This window comes from Aythya ferina, assembly GCF_964211825.1.
Source record: "Aythya ferina genome assembly, contig: HAP1_SCAFFOLD_68, whole genome shotgun sequence".
NCBI lineage: Eukaryota > Metazoa > Chordata > Aves > Anseriformes > Anatidae > Aythya > Aythya ferina.
In genome coordinates this window covers 420064-435060 of record NW_028181442.1, presented here as the reverse complement: position 1 = coordinate 435060, position 14997 = coordinate 420064, and positions in this window count along the sequence as shown.

The window sequence follows — 14997 nt, the reverse complement described above, 5'->3', positions numbered from 1 at the left end:
CACCCGAAACCTACCTGACGATCTCCAAAACCCACAATTTAAACTTTTCCACTATAATGACCACAGAAAACACAACGAAACCCAACAGAGACCAAAAAACAAGTCAAAAAAAAAAACAAAACAAGAACGGGATAACCCCTAAAAACGAAAGAATACCCCAAAACCAAAAAACCACACCAAATGTCCCCCTAAACCTACCTGATGTTCCCCAAAACCCACAATTTACCCTTTTCCACCATGATGACCAACATGAACCAAACGAAAACCCAAAGGAGACCACAAAACACGTCAAAAACACCCCAAAAAAGAACGGGATCACCTCCAAAACTGAAAGAAAATCCCCAAAAATCACGGATCCAATCCCAAAACCACCCTAAACCTACCTAACGTTCTCCAAAACACAAAATTTACACTTTTCCAACATGATGACAATGGAAAACCCAACGAAACACAACGGAGACCGCAAAACACGTCAGAAACACCCCAAAAAAGAACGGGATCAACCCCAAAACCGAAAGAAAAACCTAAAAGCCATTGATCCAACACAAAAGTCCCCCTAAACCTACCTGATGTTCTCCAAAACCCACAATTTACACTTTTTCACCATGATGACCAATGAGAACCCAACAAAACCCAACGGAGACCCCATAACACGCCAGAAACACCCCAAAAAAGAACAGGATCACCCCAAAAAACGGAAGAAGAGCCCAAATACCATGAATCCACCCCAAAAGTCCCCCTAAACCTACCTGAAGTTATCCAAAACCCACAATTTACACTTTTCCACCATGATGCCAACGGAAAACCCAACGAAACCCAACGGAGACCCCAAAACACGTCAAAAACACCCAAAAAACAAATAGATCAGAAGAAAAAAGAAGAAGAAAACTCCAAATACCATGAATCTTACCCAAAAGTCCCCATAAACCTACCTGAAGTTATCCAAAACACACAATTTACACTTTTCCACCATGATGACCACGGAAAACCCAACGAAACCCAACGGAGACCCCAAAAACACGTCAAAAACACCCCAAACAAGAAAGGAATCACCCCCAAAACTGGAAGGAAATCCCCAAAAACCAAGGATCCAATTCCAAAACCACCCTAAACCTACCTGATGTTCTCCAAATCCCAAAGTCCACTCCCAACCACCATAAAACACATTAGGAACTCAACGAAACGCAACGGAAACCCCAAAACACGTCAAAAACACCCCAAACAAGAACGGGATCACCCCCAAAAAAGAAAGAAAACCCCAAAAGACATTGATCCACCCCAAAAGTCCCCCTAAACCTACCTGAAGTTCTCCAAAACCCACAATTTACACTTTTCCAACATGATGACCAACAAGAACCCAACGAAACCCAACAGAGACCCCAAAACAAGTTAAAAAAAAAAAACAAAACAAGAACGGGATAACACCCAAAAAAGAAATAAAACCCCAAAAAATATAGATCCACCCCAAAACCACCCTAAACCTACCCGATGTTCTCCAAAACCCACAATTTAACCTTTTCCACAATGATGACCATGGAAAACCTACGAAACACAACGGAGACCCCAAAACACCTCAAAAACACCCCAAAAAAGAACGGGATCACCTCAAAAAAGAAAGAAAATGACAAAAACCATAGATCCACCCCAAAACCACACTAAACCTACCTGATGTTCTCCAAAACCCAAAATTTAACATTTTCCACAATGATGACCACGGAAAACGAACGAAACACAAGGGAGACAAAAAAAAGGGCCAAAACCACCCCAAACAAGAACGGGATCACCCCAAAACTGGAAGAAAATCCCCCAAAATCATAGATCCACCCAAAACCACCCTAAACCTACCTGATGTTCTCCAAAACCCACAATTTACACTTTTCCACCATTATGACCTACGAAACCCAACAAAACCCAACGGAGACACAAAAACACGTCAAAAACAACCCAAACATGAATAGGATCACCCCCAAAAAAACAGAAGAAAACCCCAAAAACCATGAATCTGCCCCAAAAGTCCCCCTAAACCTACCTGATGTTCTCCAAAACCCACAATTTACACTTTTCCACTATGATGACCATGGAAAACCCAACAAAACCCAACGGAGACCCCAAAACACAACAAAAACACCCCAAAAAACATATGGATCAGAAGAAAAAACAGAAGAAAACCCCAAAACCCATGAATCTGCCCCAAAAGTCCCCATAAACCTACCTGATGATCTCCAAAACACACAATTTACACTTTTCCACCATGATGACCATGGAAAACCCAACGAAACCTGACGGTGAAACCAAAACAAGTCAAAAAAAAGAACAAAAAAGAAAGGGATCACCCCCAAAATTGGAAGAAAAACCCTCAAAATCATAGATCCACACCAAAACCACCCTAAACCTACCCGATGTTCTCCAATACCCACAATTTAAAATTTTCCACCATAATGACCACGGAAAACCCAACGAAACCCAACGGAGACCCCAAAACACGTCAAAAACACCCCAAACAAGAACGGAATCACCCCCAAAACTGGAAGAAAATCCCCAAAAAAAAAAAGGAACCAATTCCAAAACCACCCTAAACCTACCTGATGTTCTCCAAATCCCAAAGTCCACTCCCAACCACCATAAAACCCATTAGGAACTCAACAAAACGCAACGGAAACCACAAAACACCTCAAAAAATACCTCAAAGCGAACCGGATCAGAAGAAAATACGTGATTAACCCCCCCAAAAAAACCCTTAATCCTACCTGATGTTCTCCTAAATGTATAATCCACTCCCAACCCCTATAAAGCCCATTAGGAACCCAACGAAACCCATCGGGGACCCCAAAACAAGTCAAAAAAAAACAAAACAAGAACGGGATAACCCCTAAAAACGAAAGAATACCCCAAAAGCCATAGATCCACACCAAAAGTCCCCCTAAACCTACCTGATGTTCCCAAAAACCCACAATTTACCCTTTTACACCATGATGACCAACATGAACCAAACGAAAACCCAAAGGAGACCAAAAAACACATCAAAAACACCCCAAAAAAGAACGGGATCAACCCCAAAACCGAAAGAAAAACCTAAAAGCCATTGATCCAACACAAAAGTCCCCCTAAACCTACCTGATGTTCTCCAAAACCCACAATTTACACTTTTTCACCATGATGACCAATGAGAACCCAACAAAACCCAACGGAGACCCCATAACACGCCAGAAACACCCCAAAAAAGAACAGGATCACCCCCAAAAAAAACAGACGAAGAGCCCAAATACCATGAATCCACACCAAAAGTCCCCCTAAACCTACCTGAAGTTATCCAAAACCCACAATTTACACTTTTCCACCATGATGCCAAAGGAAAACCCAACGAAACCCAACGGAGACCCCAAAACACGTCAAAAAACACCCCAAAAAACAAATAGATCAGAAGAAAAAAGAAGAAGAAAACTCCAAATACCATGAATCTTACTCAAAAGTCCCCATAAACCTACCTGATGTTCTCCAAAACACACAATTTACACTTTTCCACCATGATGACCACGGAAAACCCAACGAAACCCAACGGAGACCCCAAAACACGTCAAAAACACCCCAAACAAGAAAGGAATCACCCCCAAAACTGGAAGGAAATCCCCAAAAACCAAGGATCCAATTCCAATACCACCCTAAACCTACCTGATGTTCTCCAAATCCCAAAGTCCACTCCCAACCAACTAAACACATTAGGAACTCAACGAAACGCAACGGAAACCCCAAAACACGTCAAAAACACCCCAAACAAGAACGGGATCACCCCCAAAAAAGAAAGAAAACCCCAAAAGACATTGATCCACCCCAAAAGTCCCCCTAAACCTACCTGAAGTTCTCCAAAACCCACAATTTACACTTTTCCAACATGATGACCAACAAGAACCCAACGAAACCCAACAGAGACCCCAAAACAAGTCAAAAACACGCAAAGCAAGAACGGGATAACACCCAAAAAAGAAATAAAACCCCAAAAAATATAGATCCACCCCAAAACCACCCTAAACCTACCCGATGTTCTCCAAAACCCACAATTTAACCTTTTCCACAATGATGACCATGGAAAACCTACGAAACACAAGGGAGACAAAAAAAAGGCCAAAACCACCCCAAACAAGAACGGGATCACCCCCAAAACTGGAAGAAAATCCCCAAAAACCAAGGAACCAATTCCAAAACCACCCTAAACCTACCTGATGTTCTCCAAATCCCAAAGTCCACTCCCAACCACCATAAAACCCATTAGGAACTCAACAAAACGCAACGGAAACCACAAAACACCTCAAAAAAAAAAACAAAAGCGAACCGGATCAGAAGAAAATATGTGATTTAACCCCAAAAAAACCCTTAAACCTACCTGATGTTCTCCTAAATGTACAATCCACTCCCAACCTCTATAAAGCCCATTAGGAACCCAACGAAACCCATCAGAGACCAAAAAACAAGTCAAAAAAAAAAAAAAACAAAAAAACAAAACAAGAACGGGATAACCCCTAAAAATGAAAGAATACCCCAAAAGCCATAGATCCACACCAAAAGTCCCCCTAAACCTACCTGATGTTCCCCAAAACCCACAATTTACCCTTTTCCACCATGATGACCAACATGAACCAAACGAAAACCCAAAGGAGACCACAAAACACGTCAAAAACACCCCAAAAAAGAAAGGGATCACCTCCAAAACTGAAAGAAAATCCCCAAAAATCACGGATCCAATCCCAAAACCACCCTAAACCTACCTAACGTTCTCCAAAACACAAAATTTACACTTTTCCAACATGATGACAATGGAAAACCCAATGAAACACAACGGAGACCGCAAAACACGTCAAAAACACCCCAAAAAAGAACGGGATCAACCCCAAAACCGAAAGAAAAACCTAGAAGCCATTGATGCAACACAAAAGTACGCCTAAACCTACCTGATGTTCTCCAAAACACACAATTTACACTTTTTCACCATGATGACCAATGAGAACCCAACAAAACCCAACGGAGACCACATAACACGCCAGAAACACCCCAAAAAAGAACAGGATCACCCCAAAAAACGGAAGAAGAGCCCAAATACCATGAATCCACCCCAAAAGTCCCCCTAAACCTACCTGAAGTTCTCCAAAACCCACAATTTACACTTTTCCACCATGATGCCAACGGAAAACCCAACGAAACCCAACAGAGACCCCAAAACAAGTCAAAAACACGCAAAGCAAGAACGGGATAACACCCAAAAAAGAAATAAAACCCCAAAAAATATAGATCCACCCCAAAACCACCCTAAACCTACCCGATGTTCTCCAAAACCCACAATTTAACCTTTTCCACAATGATGACCATGGAAAACCTACGAAACACAACGGAGACCCCAAAACACCTCAAAAACACCCCAAAAAAGAACGGGATCACCTCAAAAAAGAAAGAAAATGACAAAAACCATAGATCCACCCCAAAACCACCCTAAACCTACCCGATGTTCTCCAAAACCCAAAATTTAACATTTTCCACAATGATGACCACGGAAAACGAACGAAACACAAGGGAGACCAAAAAAGGGCCAAAAACACCCCAAACAAGAACGGGATCACCCCAAAACTGGAAGAAAATCCCCCAAAATCATAGATCCACCCAAAACCACCCTAAACCTACCTGATGTTCTCCAAAACCCACAATTTACACTTTTCCACCATTATGACCTACGAAACCCAACAAAACCCAACGGAGACACAAAAACACGTCAAAAACAACCCAAACATGAATAGGATCACCCCCAAAAAAAACAGAAGAAAACCCCAAAAACCATGAATCTGCCCCAAAAGTCCCCCTAAACCTACCTGATGTTCTCCAAAACCCACAATTTACACTTTTCCACTATGATGACCATGGAAAACCCAACGAAACCCAACGGAGACCCCAAAACACAACAAAAACACCCCAAAAAACATATGGATCAGAAGAAAAAACAGAAGAAAACCCCAAAACCCATGAATCTGCCCCAAAAGTCCCCATAAACCTACCTGATGATCTCCAAAACACACAATTTACACTTTTCCACCATGATGACCATGGAAAACCCAACGAAACCTGACGGTGAAACCAAAACAAGTCAAAAGAAAGAACAAAAAAGAAAGGGATCACCCCCAAAACTGGAAGAAAATCCCCAAAAACCAAGGATCCAATTCCAAAACCACCCTAAAGCTACCCGATGTTCTCCAAAACACACAATTTAAAATTTTCCACAATAATGACCATGGAAAACCCAACGAAACCCAACGGAGACCCGAAAACACGTCAAAAACACCCCAAACAAGAACGGAATCACCCCCAAAACTGGAAGAAAATCCCCAAAAACCAAGGATCCAACTCCAAAACCACCCTAAACCTACCTGATGTTCTCCAAATCCCAAAGTCCACTCCCAACCACCATAAAACCCATTAGGAACTCAACAAAACGCAACGGAAACCACAAAACACCTCAAAAAAAAAAACAAAAGCGAACCGGATCAGAAGAAAATATGTGATTTAACCCCAAAAAAACCCTTAAACCTACCTGATGTTCTCCTAAATGTACAATCCACTCCCAACCTCTATAAAGCCCATTAGGAACCCAACGAAACCCATCAGAGACCCCAAAACAAGTCAAAAAAAAACAAAACAAGAACGGGATAACCCCTAAAAATGAAAGAATACCCCAAAAGCCATAGATCCACACCAGAAGTCCCCCTAAACCTACCTGATGTTCCCCAAAACCCACAATTTACCCTTTTCCACCATGATGACCAACATGAACCAAACGAAAACCCAAAGGAGACCACAAAACACGTCAGAAACACCCCAAAAAAGAACGGGATCAACCCCAAAACCGAAAGAAAAACCTAAAAGCCATTGATCCAACACAAAAGTCCCCCTAAACCTACCTGATGTTCTCCAAAACCCACAATTTACACTTTTTCACCATGATGACCAATGAGAACCCAACAAAACCCAACGGAGACCCCATAACACGCCAGAAACACCCCAAAAAAGAACAGGATCACCCCAAAAAATGGAAGAAGAACCCAAATACCATGAATCCACCCCAAAAGTCCCCATAAACCTACCTGAAGTTATCCAAAACCCACAATTTACACTTTTCCACCATGATGCCAACGGAAAACCCAACGAAACCCAACAGAGACCCCAAAACACTTCAAAAACACCCCAAACAAGAATGGAATCACCCCCAAAACTGGAAGAAAATCCCCAAAAAAAAAAAGGAACCAATTCCAAAACCACCCTAAACCTACCTGATGTTCTCCAAATCCCAAAGTCCACTCCCAACCACCATAAAACCCATTAGGAACTCAACAAAACGCAACGGAAACCACAAAACACCTCAAAAAATACCTCAAAGCGAACCGGATCAGAAGAAAATACGTGATTAACCCCCCCAAAAAAACCCTTAATCCTACCTGATGTTCTCCTAAATGTATAATCCACTCCCAACCCCTATAAAGCCCATTAGGAACCCAACGAAACCCATCGGGGACCCCAAAACAAGTCAAAAAAAAACAAAACAAGAACGGGATAACCCCTAAAAACGAAAGAATACCCCAAAAGCCATAGATCCACACCAAAAGTCCCCCTAAACCTACCTGATGTTCCCCAAAACCCACAATTTACCCTTTTACACCATGATGACCAACATGAACCAAACGAAAACCCAAAGGAGACCAAAAAACACATCAAAAACACCCCAAAAAAGAACGGGATCAACCCCAAAACCGAAAGAAAAACCTAAAAGCCATTGATCCAACACAAAAGTCCCCCTAAACCTACCTGATGTTCTCCAAAACCCACAATTTACACTTTTTCACCATGATGACCAATGAGAACCCAACAAAACCCAACGGAGACCCCATAACACGCCAGAAACACCCCAAAAAAGAACAGGATCACCCCCAAAAAAAACAGACGAAGAGCCAAATACCATGAATCCACACCAAAAGTCCCCCTAAACCTACCTGAAGTTATCCAAAACCCACAATTTACACTTTTCCACCATGATGCCAAAGGAAAACCCAACGAAACCCAACGGAGACCCCAAAACACGTCAAAAAACACCCCAAAAAACAAATAGATCAGAAGAAAAAAGAAGAAGAAAACTCCAAATACCATGAATCTTACTCAAAAGTCCCCATAAACCTACCTGATGTTCTCCAAAACACACAATTTACACTTTTCCACCATGATGACCACGGAAAACCCAACGAAACCCAACGGAGACCCCAAAACACGTCAAAAACACCCCAAACAAGAAAGGAATCACCCCCAAAACTGGAAGGAAATCCCCAAAAACCAAGGATCCAATTCCAATACCACCCTAAACCTACCTGATGTTCTCCAAATCCCAAAGTCCACTCCCAACCAACTAAACACATTAGGAACTCAACGAAACGCAACGGAAACCCCAAAACACGTCAAAAACACCCCAAACAAGAACGGGATCACCCCCAAAAAAGAAAGAAAACCCCAAAAGACATTGATCCACCCCAAAAGTCCCCCTAAACCTACCTGAAGTTCTCCAAAACCCACAATTTACACTTTTCCAACATGATGACCAACAAGAACCCAACGAAACCCAACAGAGACCCCAAAACAAGTCAAAAACACGCAAAGCAAGAACGGGATAACACCCAAAAAAGAAATAAAACCCCAAAAAATATAGATCCACCCCAAAACCACCCTAAACCTACCCGATGTTCTCCAAAACCCACAATTTAACCTTTTCCACAATGATGACCATGGAAAACCTACGAAACACAAGGGAGACAAAAAAAAGGCCAAAACCACCCCAAACAAGAACGGGATCACCCCCAAAACTGGAAGAAAATCCCCAAAAACCAAGGAACCAATTCCAAAACCACCCTAAACCTACCTGATGTTCTCCAAATCCCAAAGTCCACTCCCAACCACCATAAAACCCATTAGGAACTCAACAAAACGCAACGGAAACCACAAAACACCTCAAAAAAAAAAACAAAAGCGAACCGGATCAGAAGAAAATATGTGATTTAACCCCAAAAAAACCCTTAAACCTACCTGATGTTCTCCTAAATGTACAATCCACTCCCAACCTCTATAAAGCCCATTAGGAACCCAACGAAACCCATCAGAGACCAAAAAACAAGTCAAAAAAAAAAAAAAAAAAAAAAAAACAAAACAAGAACGGGATAACCCCTAAAAATGAAAGAATACCCCAAAAGCCATAGATCCACACCAAAAGTCCCCCTAAACCTACCTGATGTTCCCCAAAACCCACAATTTACCCTTTTCCACCATGATGACCAACATGAACCAAACGAAAACCCAAAGGAGACCACAAAACACGTCAAAAACACCCCAAAAAAGAAAGGGATCACCTCCAAAACTGAAAGAAAATCCCCAAAAATCACGGATCCAATCCCAAAACCACCCTAAACCTACCTAACGTTCTCCAAAACACAAAATTTACACTTTTCCAACATGATGACAATGGAAAACCCAATGAAACACAACGGAGACCGCAAAACACGTCAAAAACACCCCAAAAAAGAACGGGATCAACCCCAAAACCGAAAGAAAAACCTAGAAGCCATTGATGCAACACAAAAGTACGCCTAAACCTACCTGATGTTCTCCAAAACACACAATTTACACTTTTTCACCATGATGACCAATGAGAACCCAACAAAACCCAACGGAGACCACATAACACGCCAGAAACACCCCAAAAAAGAACAGGATCACCCCAAAAAACGGAAGAAGAGCCCAAATACCATGAATCCACCCCAAAAGTCCCCCTAAACCTACCTGAAGTTCTCCAAAACCCACAATTTACACTTTTCCACCATGATGCCAACGGAAAACCCAACGAAACCCAACAGAGACCCCAAAACAAGTCAAAAACACGCAAAGCAAGAACGGGATAACACCCAAAAAAGAAATAAAACCCCAAAAAATATAGATCCACCCCAAAACCACCCTAAACCTACCCGATGTTCTCCAAAACCCACAATTTAACCTTTTCCACAATGATGACCATGGAAAACCTACGAAACACAACGGAGACCCCAAAACACCTCAAAAACACCCCAAAAAAGAACGGGATCACCTCAAAAAAGAAAGAAAATGACAAAAACCATAGATCCACCCCAAAACCACCCTAAACCTACCCGATGTTCTCCAAAACCCAAAATTTAACATTTTCCACAATGATGACCACGGAAAACGAACGAAACACAAGGGAGACCAAAAAAGGGCCAAAAACACCCCAAACAAGAACGGGATCACCCCAAAACTGGAAGAAAATCCCCCAAAATCATAGATCCACCCAAAACCACCCTAAACCTACCTGATGTTCTCCAAAACCCACAATTTACACTTTTCCACCATTATGACCTACGAAACCCAACAAAACCCAACGGAGACACAAAAACACGTCAAAAACAACCCAAACATGAATAGGATCACCCCCAAAAAAAACAGAAGAAAACCCCAAAAACCATGAATCTGCCCCAAAAGTCCCCCTAAACCTACCTGATGTTCTCCAAAACCCACAATTTACACTTTTCCACTATGATGACCATGGAAAACCCAACGAAACCCAACGGAGACCCCAAAACACAACAAAAACACCCCAAAAAACATATGGATCAGAAGAAAAAACAGAAGAAAACCCCAAAACCCATGAATCTGCCCCAAAAGTCCCCATAAACCTACCTGATGATCTCCAAAACACACAATTTACACTTTTCCACCATGATGACCATGGAAAACCCAACGAAACCTGACGGTGAAACCAAAACAAGTCAAAAGAAAGAACAAAAAAGAAAGGGATCACCCCCAAAACTGGAAGAAAATCCCCAAAAACCAAGGATCCAATTCCAAAACCACCCTAAAGCTACCCGATGTTCTCCAAAACACACAATTTAAAATTTTCCACAATAATGACCATGGAAAACCCAACGAAACCCAACGGAGACCCGAAAACACGTCAAAAACACCCCAAACAAGAACGGAATCACCCCCAAAACTGGAAGAAAATCCCCAAAAACCAAGGATCCAACTCCAAAACCACCCTAAACCTACCTAACGTTCTCCAAAACACAAAATTTACACTTTTCCAACATGATGACAATGGAAAACCCAATGAAACACAACGGAGACCGCAAAACACGTCAGAAACACCCCAAAAAAGAACGGGATCAACCCCAAAACCGAAAGAAAAACCTAAAAGCCATTGATCCAACACAAAAGTCCCCCTAAACCTACCTGATGTTCTCCAAAACCCACAATTTACACTTTTTCACCATGATGACCAATGAGAACCCAACAAAACCCAACGGAGACCCCATAACACGCCAGAAACACCCCAAAAAAGAACAGGATCACCCCAAAAAATGGAAGAAGAACCCAAATACCATGAATCCACCCCAAAAGTCCCCATAAACCTACCTGAAGTTATCCAAAACCCACAATTTACACTTTTCCACCATGATGCCAACGGAAAACCCAACGAAACCCAACAGAGACCCCAAAACACTTCAAAAACACCCCAAAAAACATATGGATCAGAAGAAAAAAAATGAAGAAGAAAACACCAAAAACCATGAATCAACCCCAAAAGTCCCCCTAAACCTACCTGAAGTTCTCCAAAACCCACAATTTACACTTTTCCAACATGATGACCAACAAAAACCCAACGAAACACAACAGAGACCCCAAAACAAGTCAAAAACACGCAAAGCAAGAACGGGATAACACCCAAAAAAGAAATAAAACCCCAAAAAATATAGATCCACCCCAAAACCACCCTAAACCTACCCGATGTTCTCCAAAACCCACAATTTAACCTTTTCCACAATGATGACCATGGAAAACCTACGAAACACAACGGAGACCCCAAAACACCTCAAAAACACCCCAAAAAAGAACGGGATCACCTCAAAAAAGAAAGAAAATGACAAAAACCATAGATCCACCCCAAAACCACACTAAACCTACCTGATGTTCTCCAAAACCCAAAATTTAACATTTTCCACAATGATGACCACGGAAAACGAACGAAACACAAGGGAGACCAAAAAAGGGCCAAAAACACCCCAAACAAGAACGGGATCACCCCAAAACTGGAAGAAAATCCCCCAAAATCATAGATCCACCCAAAACCACCCTAAACCTACCTGATGTTCTCCAAAACCCACAATTTACACTTTTCCACCATTATGACCTACGAAACCCAACAAAACCCAACGGAGACACAAAAACACGTCAAAAACAACCCAAACATGAATAGGATCACCCCCAAAAAAACAGAAGAAAACCCCAAAACCCATGATTCTGCCCCAAAAGTCCCCATAAACCTACCTGATGTTCTCCAAAACCCAAAATTTACACTTTTCCACCATGATGACCACGGAAAACCCAACGAAACCCGACGGAGAAACCAAAACAAGTCAAAAAAAAGAACAAAAAAGAAAGGGATCACCCCCAAAACTGGAAGAAAATCCCCAAAAACCAAGGATCCAATTCCAAAACCACCCTAAAGCTACCCGATGTTCTCCAAAACACAAAATTTAAAATTTTCCACAATAATGACCACGGAAAACCCAACGAAACCCAACGGAGACCCCAAAACACGTCAAAAACACCCCAAACAAGAACGGAATCACCCCCAAAACTGGAAGAAAATCCCCAAAAACCAAGGATTCAATTCCAAAACCACCCTAAACCTACCTGATGTTCTCCAAATCCCAAAGTCCACTCCCAACCACCATAAAACCCATTAGGAACTCAACAAAACGCAACGGAAACGCCAAAACACCTCAAAAAAAAAACAAAAGCGAACCGGATCAGAAGAAAATATGTGATTTAACCCCAAAAAAACCCTTAAACCTACCTGATGTTCTCCTAAATGTACAATCCACTCCCAACCTCTATAAAGCCCATTAGGAACCCAACGAAACCCATCAGAGACCCCAAAACAAGTCAAAAAAAAAAAAAAAAAAAAAACAAAACAAGAACGGGATAACCCCTAAAAATGAAAGAATACCCCAAAAGCCATAGATCCACACCAGAAGTCCCCCTAAACCTACCTATGTTCCCCAAAACCCACAATTTACCCTTTTCCACCATGATGACCAACATGAACCAAACGAAAACCCAAAGCAGACCACAAAACACGTCAAAAACACCCCAAAAAAGAATGGGATCACCACCAAAACTGAAAGAAAATCCCCAAAAATCACGGATCCAATCCCAAAACCAACCTAAACCTACCTGATGTTCTCCAAAACCCACAATTTACACTTTTCCACCATGATGACAACGGAAAACACAACGAAACCCATCGAAGAACCCAAAACACGTCAGAAACACCCCAAAAATGAATTCGATCACCCCAAAACTGGAACAAAATCCCCCAAAACCATAGATCCACCCCAAAAACACCCTAAATCTACCTGATGTTCTCCAAAACCCACAATTTACACTTTTCCACCATGATGACCACGGAAAACCCAACGAAACCCAACGGAGACATCAAAACACGTCAAAAACACCCCAAACAAGAACAGGATCACCCCCAAAACCAAAGAAAACCCCAAAAAGCACGGATCCAATCCCAAAACCACTCTAAACGTACCTGATGTTCTCCAAATCCAAATGTCCACTCCCAACCACCATAAAACCCATTAGGAACTCAACGAAACCCAACGGAAACCCCAAAACACCTCAAAAACACCCCAAAAAATAACTGAATCAGAAGAAAAAACACCAAAAACTATGAATTTCCCCGCAAAACCACCCTAAACTCACCTGATCTTTTCAAAACCCACAATCCACTCCCATTTCCCTTAAGGACCAACGAGAATCCAACTAAAACCCAACGGAGACCCCAAAACAAGTCAAAAACACCCCAAACAAGAACGGAATCACCCCCAAAACTGGAAGAAAATTCCCCCCCAAAAATTTACAATTTTCACCAGGATGACCAACATGAACCAGACGAAAACCCAAAACGAGACACCAAAACACGTCAAAAACACCCCAAAAAAGAAAGGGATCACCCATAAACTGGAAGAAAATCCCCAAAAAGCACAGATCCAATCCCAAAACCAGCCTAAACCTACCTGATGTTCTCCAAAACCCACAAATTTACCCTTTTCCACCATGATGACCATGGAAAACCCAACGAAACCCAATGGAGACAAAAAACATGTCAAAAAAAAAAAAAACAAAAAAAAAAAACAAAAAAGAACAGGATCTCCCCAAAAAACAGAAGAAAAACCCAAATGCCATAGATCCACCCCAAAAGTCCCCCTAAGCCTACCTGATGTTCTCCAAAACCCACAATTTACACTTTCTCACCAGGATGACCAACATGAACCAAACGAAAACCCAAAACGAGACACCAAAACACGTCTAAAACACCCCAAAAATAAAGGGATCACCCATAAACTGGAAGAAAATCCCCAAAAAGCACGGATCCAATCCCAAAACCACCCTAAACCTACCTGATGTTCTCCAAAACCCACAATTTACCATTTTCCACCACGATGACCAACGAGTACACAACAAAACCCAACGGAGACCTCCAAACACCTCAAAAATTTCCCAAAAAAGAGCAGGACCACCCCAAGAAACAGAAGAAAACACCAAAAAACATGACTCTGCCCCAAAAGTCCCCCTAAACCTACCTGAAGTTCTCCAAAACCCACAATTTACAATTTTCCACCACCATGACCACGGAAAACCCAAGGAATACCAACGGAGACCCCAAAACACGTCAAAAACACCCCAAAAAAGAACGGGATCACCCCCAGAAACGAAAGAAAATCCCCCAAAACCATAGATCCAATCCCAAAACCAACCTAAACCTACCTGATGTTCTCCAAAACCAACAATTTACCCTTTTCCACCATGATGACCACGGAAAACCCAACGAAACCCAATGGAGAC